This window comes from Arachis hypogaea, chromosome 4 (genome assembly GCF_003086295.3).
Source record: "Arachis hypogaea cultivar Tifrunner chromosome 4, arahy.Tifrunner.gnm2.J5K5, whole genome shotgun sequence".
Taxonomy (NCBI): Eukaryota; Viridiplantae; Streptophyta; class Magnoliopsida; order Fabales; family Fabaceae; genus Arachis; species Arachis hypogaea.
Window position 1 is genome coordinate 50,510,166 of NC_092039.1, and position 9,203 is coordinate 50,519,368.

At 35.2% G+C, this 9,203-nt stretch overlaps 1 non-coding gene across 1 annotated transcript; it reads left to right on the forward strand.

Annotated features, from left to right (window-relative positions):
- Nucleotides 1-7,913: 7,913 nt before the first annotated feature.
- On the forward strand, nt 7,914-8,021 carry LOC112798403 (small nucleolar RNA R71). The gene has a single exon (XR_003200015.1). It is a non-coding gene; the product is annotated as a small nucleolar RNA R71 (small nucleolar RNA).
- Nucleotides 8,022-9,203: the final 1,182 nt, after the last annotated feature.

Genomic DNA, 9,203 nt, shown 5'->3' on the forward strand with positions numbered 1-9,203 from the left:
TCTGTGCATACGCACAGGTGGCCGCACATGCCTTCATTAAAATTGCACGTGACTCGCAATTTTGGTGGACTGGAGTCCCATTTCTGAAGCCATTTAGCTCATATTGAAGGGGAATTGAAGACAATATCATAACATAACATTAGGGTAGCTTAGGAGTAGTATTAAGAAGCTTTAGTATAGTTTTTCTCTAAGTCTTTCATCGTCTCTATTAGGGTTTATACTAGGGTTTTACATTCAAGTTCTATTTCCAATTTTGATCTTGGATTTTGCTAGCTTCCATTGTAAGTATATCTTTGTTACTACTCTTTATAGCTACATTGTTCTCACTCTTTCTTATATTTCAAGTTATAGTTCAATTTTACCTCTCTCTTGCAATTTCAATTTCTTGTTGATGAATTTGATGATTGATGTTTGTTACATGATTTCTTGAGTTGTTATTGTTGATTTAGATCATTTGTTGCCTTTAGTTTCAAGCTTTTTTCTCATTTTTCCCATGTTAAGCTTTTTTTTGGCCACCAAGTGTTTGACAAAATGTCAATAATAATTTTGGGCTAGTTTTCTAGCTCTTGGCTTGGGGAAAGTGAGTAATTGGGTTTCTAGAGTTGGAATGTCCAACATTTAGTGTCAATTCTTGAATTGTTAATTGTTTTTGTTCCCACTAACACTAATTTGTTGCTAAGGCAATTAGCACGCAATTTAGGATTTGTGGGTTAAGAACACTTATACTCGTTTAACTTACTTTCCGATGTGAGGGTTAACCAAGTGAGATTAATCCATTCTAATTGTCATAGTTATGGTTCCAACAAGGAAAGGACCTTTAGCTCACTCCAAGCCAAGATACCTTTTATGTCTTAATCTTTCATATACATTTACATTAACCATCTTTATACCTTACTTGTCTATATTATATAGTTAGTTCTTTAATTCCTTCATTAGTTCATTTATTACAATTTTGCATGTTCTTTTATTATTTTATATGTTTATCCCTTCGTTGAGAACCCCTTGACTACCACAACTGGAATTGCACACTCATTGATCTCAAGTGTCCTTGGGAGACGACTCGGGAACTAAACACTCTCAGAATTGAATTAGTTTTGAATTGTGACATTGTTTTGAATTCAAACTTTGGTCGAGAGTCGAATGTGGGTTTGGGACTATACCGTGTGAGATTTGAGCTCTAATAGATGGTTGCATATTTCAACTATAATGTTTGTTCTTGTGTGACTATACTCCTTTTTTTCATTGTGATCAATGATTTGCATGATCTTTATGTCCTGTGTTTTTTGTTTGGATGCATTTAGCATGATTGAGGCCATCATTGATGATTAACTCACCAACCTATATGGGCAACCCTATAATTCACCTTTGTGAACCCCTTTTGAGCCTATAAGACCCTTTTGTTATGATTTTTTAGCATATTACTCCCCTTAGGCAAAAAACAATTGATGTCCCTGAATTACTCTTTGATTAGCTTGGGTGGATTAGTGTGTATATTCTAAGTGTGGGAGAATTGTTGGGAAACATTGGTGATAAAGGCATGAACTCATTGTGGAAAATTTTTGGCAATTATGTAGTGCTCATGCATTTCATTAATTAAGCCACGTGCATCGATAGTTACATTGTAAAAAAAACTTGTGCATAATAGAGTATGAAATAAAAAGTTGAAATAAAGGATGCATATGTTCATGTTTTGAAAGGAAAGTGCATGAGTAAGGTGAGATAGGAGAAAATGGATGGATAGGTCATATTGTTGTGTGTATATAGGTGATATAGGATTAGGTGGATACTTCAGCTAATCAAAAAACTAATTCTTTAAGCCCACTCAACCATATTTATCCTACCTAAACCCTAGCCCCATTACAACCCTCCAAAGACCTCACGATATTTGTTTTTCATGCATCAAATACTAGTTGATTGTAGATGACTTGCAAATCTTTGAAAAGCATGATAAAAGGAGAATTAAGTGGTTAAACCCTAAACATTGAGCGAATTGAGTGGATACACATCCTGTGAGGGGTTTGATGAATGATGTTTGTTACATGCTTTCTTGAGTTGTTATTGTTGATTGAGATCATTTGTTGCTTTTAGTTTCAAGCTTTTTCTCATTTTTTCCATGTTAAGCTTTTTTTTTTGCCCACCAAGTATTTGACAAAATGTCAATTATGATTTTGGGCTAGTTTTCTAGCTCTTGGCTTGAGAAAAGTGAGCAATTGGATTTCTAGAGTTGAAATATCTAACATTTAATGTCAATTCTTAGATTGTTAATTGTTTTTGTTCCCACTAACGCTAATTTGTTGCTAAGGCAATTAGCAAGAAATTTAGGATTTGTGGGTTAAGAACACTTATGCTCATTTAACTTACTCTCCGATGTGAGGGTTAGCCAAGTGAGATTAATCCATTCTAATTGTCATAGTTGTGGTTCCAACAAGGAAAGGACCCTTAGCTCACTCCAAGCCAAGATACCTTTTATATCTTAAATCTTTCATATACATTTAAATTAACCCTCTTTATACCTTATTTGTCTATATTATATAGTTAATTCTTTAATTCCTTCATTAGTTAATTTATTACAATTTTGCATGTTCTTTTATTGCTTTATATGTTTATCCCTTCATTGAAAACCCCTTGACTACCAGAACCGGAATTGCACAGTCATTGATCTCAAGTGTCCTTGGAAGACGACCCGGGAACTAAACACTCTCGGAATTGAATTGGTTTTGAATTGTGACATTGTTTTGAATTCAAACTTTGGTCGAGAGTCGAATGTGGGTTTGGGACTATACTTGCAATGCAAATCTTAGTTTAAGGAACAATTTCTAAACCCACTTCGGCCCCCCATCAAGTAACGGCGCCAAAAACTTGATGATGGGAATTATTGTCTGTTTAGAATTAATCAGAATAAGAATCGCTTCGTTAATAGCATAGTCCACACCAACAATGAACTCTCACAATCAAAGTTTAAATCAAAGAATAGCCACAATTCAAATCAAATAACTAAGAGTATTAAACTCCCGAGTCCTTCTCCCTAGGAATTGCAATTAAGTGTCCAATTATTGGCTATGAGAGAATAGGTGTTGAGGTAGCAATTGGAAAGAAATTAATGTGCAAGAAATTAAACAAGGATGCAAGAAATTAAGTAGGAGGCAATTAAAGCAATGAGAATGGAAATTAAATGGCAAAAAGAACTCTTGGCATGGGTTGGGAACTAAGGATTCCTATCATAATCATAGACCACAAACATGATAATTGCTAAGAATTAATCTCAATTAGTCTATCCTAACATCGATAATAAGTCAAAAGGGCATAATTGATCACAAGTCCTAATAAACTCACTAATTAACATAGTGAAAGACTAGCATTAGTGGAAACCAAACCAACTAACAATCTTAATCACAATATTAAATGGACATCTATGACTCAAGGTCACCTAATTATCCAATTCAGGTGTGCGTACACACAAGTGCTATCTTGGGCAAAATTTTTTATTGCAAATTGAATTAAGCCATAACGCACTTCTACCCCCTCTATCCCTCTCTTCTCTTCCTTTTCCTCTGTTTTTCTACATGTTTTAATTAGTTTTCATTGCATTCTATTTTCATTTTAGTAGTTATATTATTTTGATTTACTTGCTTGTTAATTGAATAAGTTGCAAGTGTTTGTTTGATATTGATTGGGTTGCTTGCTTGTTAATTAAATTCCACCAATGCACTTATACTTTGCCTTAATCTACTAGTACTTAGTGGGTTTGAGTACTCATGTTTTGATTATACCACTAGGACAAATTATGTAAGTGTACATTGAATTAAGTGAATTGAGTTGAAATTACTTATTCATCATGATTTCCATATTAAATTCATTACATGACCGGTACTTGTTCCTTGTTAATGCTTTGCATTTGTTTGAGTGACTGAACTTGATTCTTATCAAGCTTGTCCCTTTTTGTAACAAGTATCTTTACCATGTGACTTTTTCTTAATGTTTCATGATGAATAAGTGGTTTTCTTTTCATTAATGGATTGATTGTTGTTTATTGTGCTATTTTATATCAATTGTGTGCTTTCACTTGCACAATTTCAATATCCAATACCTCAAACACCCAATTCACTTTTGTGGTTACCTTGGGTTGTCTGTGCCTTATCTCTTGCTTATTCTTTAATTGCAACCTAGGCTACTTAATTGAGGAACACATGCTATTTCTTTTTGATTGTGTGAATACCGCTTTACCCGGCCAATGTGTTTGTTCTAAAGTATGCACACACTTAGAATACACACATTGTCTTTTATTATACCACACTCATATGACATTTTCCTCAATTCCTGTTTATTTATTTTCTACAGCAATCTGAGCCCTAGTGCCCACCAGCTAAAGGTGGAGCCACTTAGTCCTTCACCCCCGGATCATGTGCATGCACGGAGGACCGTGCACAATTTAAATGTGGGGGAGGATCGACAACTTCAAGGGGGTAAAATTATTTTCTTAGACACCTTGCAATACCTTTTGGTTCTTTTTCTTCAATTTTTTGCAATTTTTGTTCTTATTTGCACTTTGTTTGCATTGTTTGTATATATTTCTTTAATGCTTATAGTTATATGATAGTAAATATTTGCATGTTGCTTAGTAGAGTGAATAAGTTTGGTAAAACAATGAGAAATTTTCATAAAATCTTTCTTAGGGCATGCCATTGATTGAATTGAAAAATTATTTTTCAACTTGCTTGAAGCATCTTTTTTCATAGAACATAAAAAAAAGAGCTAGAACAACATACATTGTGAGATTTGAGCTCTAATTGATGGTTGCACATTTCCAACCATAAACTTTGTTCTTGTGTGATTATACTCCTTTTATGATTGTAATCTTAGATTTGCTTTAATCTATATGTTCTATGTTTTGTGTTTGAATGCATTTAGTATGATTGAGGCCATTTTTTGATATTAAACTCACTAATCTATATGGCCAACCCTTGCATTCACCTTTGTAAACCCCTTTTGAGCCTTTAAACCCCCTTTTGTTCTGATTTTTAAGCACATTATTCTCCCTAAAGCAAAAAACCATTGATGTCCCTGGATTACTCTTTGATTAGCTTGGGTGGAGTGCGTGTGTTATGCAAAATGTGGGGGAAAATTGTTGGGAAACAATGGTGATAAAGTTACTTGGTTTTTTTTTTTGAAAAATTTGGAAAAATGGGTAGTCACTCATGCATTCATTACTTAAAGCATATGCATCTCTTTTCTATGATAAAAGAAAAAAAATTTTGGTGTACATACTTTGTATATATATATAAAGAGAAAGAAAAGAAATGAATGACAATAAGAATGTAAATAAAGGATGCATATGTGGTTGAATTGGAAAGAAAATGCATGAATTAATGAGAAAAAAAGGGAAGTAAATGGGTAGCTAGGATGTTTTGTTATGTGTGCATAGGATGGTATAGGATCAGGTGGACACTTGAGCTAATCAAAGGTCTAATTCACTAAGTCCACCTAACCATATTAATCTTACCTTAACCCTAGCCCCATTACAACCCTCCAAAGACCTCATGATATTTGTCTTCATGCATCAAATATTAGTTGATTGTTAGATGACTTGCAAATCTTTGAAAAATATGATTAAAGGAGAATTGAGTGATTAAGCCCTAAACATTGAGCGAATAGAGTGAATACACATCTGGTGAGGCGTTTGATCGCTCAATTCTATGTTCTTGTCCCTAATATTGTATCTTCTTGCAAGTTGTTTGGTTGCTAGTTTGAAAATTTCAATTCAATTCTTTGGACATTGATCATAGTGCATTAATTCTTTGCCTTGGCCCTAAGGCTTGTTTTGGATTTATTGGAATCTCTTATTTGTTTTGTGCCAAACTCAATAGGAACTATAGTATAGATATAGATCACTATCCAAAAAAAAAGGCCTATGGTCACAGTAAAAAACCGTGACCATAAATCTATGGTCACGGTTTTGGACCTATGGTCATAGTTTTTTACCGTGGCCTATTCTCTCGTGGCCATAGGGTCACGGTTTTTTTATCTATGGTCACAGTTTCAATGGTCACGGTTACAATTTTCAAATTCTACCATTTTAGGCCACATTTTTTCACCGTGGCCATAGGTTAATCTATGGTCACACGTAAAAATCGTGACCATAGCCTCTATGGTCACCCCTCCTGAAAACCATGACCATAGCCTTATCTATGGTCACCCCTCCTTAAACCGTGACCATAGCTTTATCTATGGTCACAGTTTTCATCGTGACTATAGCCTCTATGGTCATTCCTCCTAAAAACCGTGACCATAGCCTTATCTATGGTCACGGTTTTTACTGTGACCATAGCCTCTATTGTCACCCCTTTTTAAAACTGTGACCATAGCCTTATCTATGGTCGTGGTAAAAAACCGTGACTATAGCCTCTATGGTCACCCTACCTTAAAACCGTGACTATAGCTTTATCTATGGTCACGGTGTATAGCCTATTTTGTTTTATGAGATTTATTTTTTTTTTTAAAGTATAATCACATCCCAAAATGATGATGCATTCATCCTCCTCCTTTCTAGTGTCTAAGATTATGAAATCAGCAGGAATGTAAAGGCCTTCAACCTTTACCAACATGTCCTTTACCAATCCATAAGCTTGTCTTACTGACTTGTCTGCCAATTGTAATGAGAATAAGGCAGGCTGTACCTCAATGATCCCCAGTTTCTCCATTACAGAGAGTTGCATAAGATTTATGCCTGACCCTAGGTCACATAGAGCTTTCTCAAAGGTCATGGTGCCTATGGTACAGGGTATTAAGAATTTCCCAGGATTTTGTTTCTTTTGAGGTAAAGTTTGCTGAACCCATGTATCAAGTTCACTAATGAGCAAGGGAGGTTCACCTTCCCAAGTCTCATTACCAAATAACTTGGCATTCAGCTTCATGATGGCTCCTAGATATTGAGCAACTTGCTCTCCAGTTACATCTTCATCCTCTTCAGAGGAAGAATAATCTTCAGAGCTCATGAATGGCAGAAGGAGATTTAATGGAATCTCTATGGTTTCTATATGAGACTCAGATTCCTTTGGATCCCCAATAGGGAACTCCTTCCTGCTTGAGAGATGTCCCATGAGATCTTCCTCATTGGGATTCGTGTCCTCTCCCTCCTTCTTACATTCGGCCATGTTGAGTATATCAATGGCCTTGCACTTTCTCTTTGGATTCTCTTCTGTATTGCTTGGGAGAGTACTAGGAGGGGTTTCAGTGACTTTCTTACTCAGCTGGCCCACTTGTGCCTCCAAATTTCTAATGGAGGATCTTGTTTCACTCATGAAACTTAAAGTGGCCTTAGACAGATCAGAGACTAGATTAGCTAAATTAGAAGTGCTTTGCTCAGGATTCTCTGTCTGTTGCTGAGAAGATGATGGAAAAGGCTTGCTATTGCTGAGCCTAGTTCATCCACCTTTATTAAAGCCTTGTTGAGGCTTTTGTTGATTCTTCCATGAGAAATTTGGATGATTTCTCCATGATGAATTGTAGGTGTTTCCATAAGGTTCACCTAAGTAATTTACCTCTGCTATTGCAGGGTTATCAGGATCATAAGCTTCTTCTTTAGAAGATGCCTCTTTAGTACTGTTGGATGCATTTTGCCATCCATTCAAACTTTGGGAAATCATGTTGACTTGATGAGTCAACATTTTGTTCTGAGCCAATATGGCATTTAGAGCATCAATCTCAAGAATTCCCTTCCTCTGAGGCGTCCCATTATTCACGGAATTCCTCTCAGAAGTGTACATGAACTGGTTGTTTGCAACCATGTCAATAAGTTCTTGAGCTTCTGCAGGCGTTTTCTTTAGGTGAATGGATCCAACTGCAGAATGGTCCAGTGACATCTTAGAGAACTCAGACAGACCATAATAGAATATATCCAAAATGGTCCATTCTGAAAGCATGTCAGAAGGACACCTTTTGGTCATCTGCTTGTATCTTTCCCAAGCTTCATAGAGGGATTCACCATCTTTTTGTTTGAATGTCTGAACATCCAATCTAAGCTTGCTCAGCTTTTGAGGAGGAAAGAATTTAGCCAAGAAGGCCGTGACCAGCTTATCCCAAGAGTCCAGGCTATCCCTAGGTTGTGAATCCAACCATGTTCTAGCTCTATCTCTTACAGCAAAAGGGGAAAGCATGAGCCTGTAGACTTCAGGATCTACTCCATTCGTCTTTACAGCCTCACAGATCTGCAAGAACTCAGTTAAAAACTGATAGGGATCTTCTGATGGAAGTCTATGAAACTTGCAGTTTTGTTGCATTTGAGCAACTAGTTGAGGTTTTAGCTCAAAATTGTTTGCCCCAATGGTAGGAATTGAGATGCTTCTTCCATCAAACTTGGATGTAGGTGTAGTATAATCACCAAGCATCCTCCTTGCATTATTGATGTTAGGTTCGGCTGCCATCTCCTTCTCTTGTTCGAAAATTTCAGTAAGGTTGTCTCTGGATTGTTGTAATTTAGCTTCTCTTAGTTTCCTCTTCAGAGTCCTTTCAGGTTCTGGATCAGCTTCAACAAGAATTCCTTTCCCCTTGGTCCTGCTCATATGAGAAAGAAGAGAACAAAAAAAGGAGGAGGAATCTTCTATGTCACAGTAAAGAGGTTCCTTATTATTAGTAAAAGAAGAAAGGGAATAAGAAGAATGGAGAATCCAAACACAAGGGTAATGATAGAGGTAGTGATTTGAGATGAAGAGAAGTGTTAGTGAATAAATAAATAAATAGAGGAAGATGAGAGGGAGAGGTTTTCGAAAACAATTTTGAAAAGGAGTTAATGATTTTCGAAAATTAAGATAAGAAATAAAATTAACATTAAAATTTAAAATAATTAATTAATTAAAAAAAGAATTTTTGAAAAAGAGGGAGGTATTTTCGAAAATTAGAGAGAGAAAAGTTGTTAGGTGGTTTTGAAAAAGATAAGAAACAAACAAAAAATCAAATAGTTAATTGAAAAAGATTTGAAAATCAAATTTGAAAAGATAAGAAGATAAGAAGATAAGAAGATAAGAAGTTAGAAAAGATATTTTAAAATCAAAATTTTTGAAAAAAAGATAAAATTTTGAAAAAAGATATGATATAAAAGATAAAATAAAAAGATACGATTAAAAAGATATGGTTAGAAAAGATTTAATTTCTAAAATTAATTACTTAACTAACAAGAAACTAAAAGATAAGATTCTAGAATTTAAAGA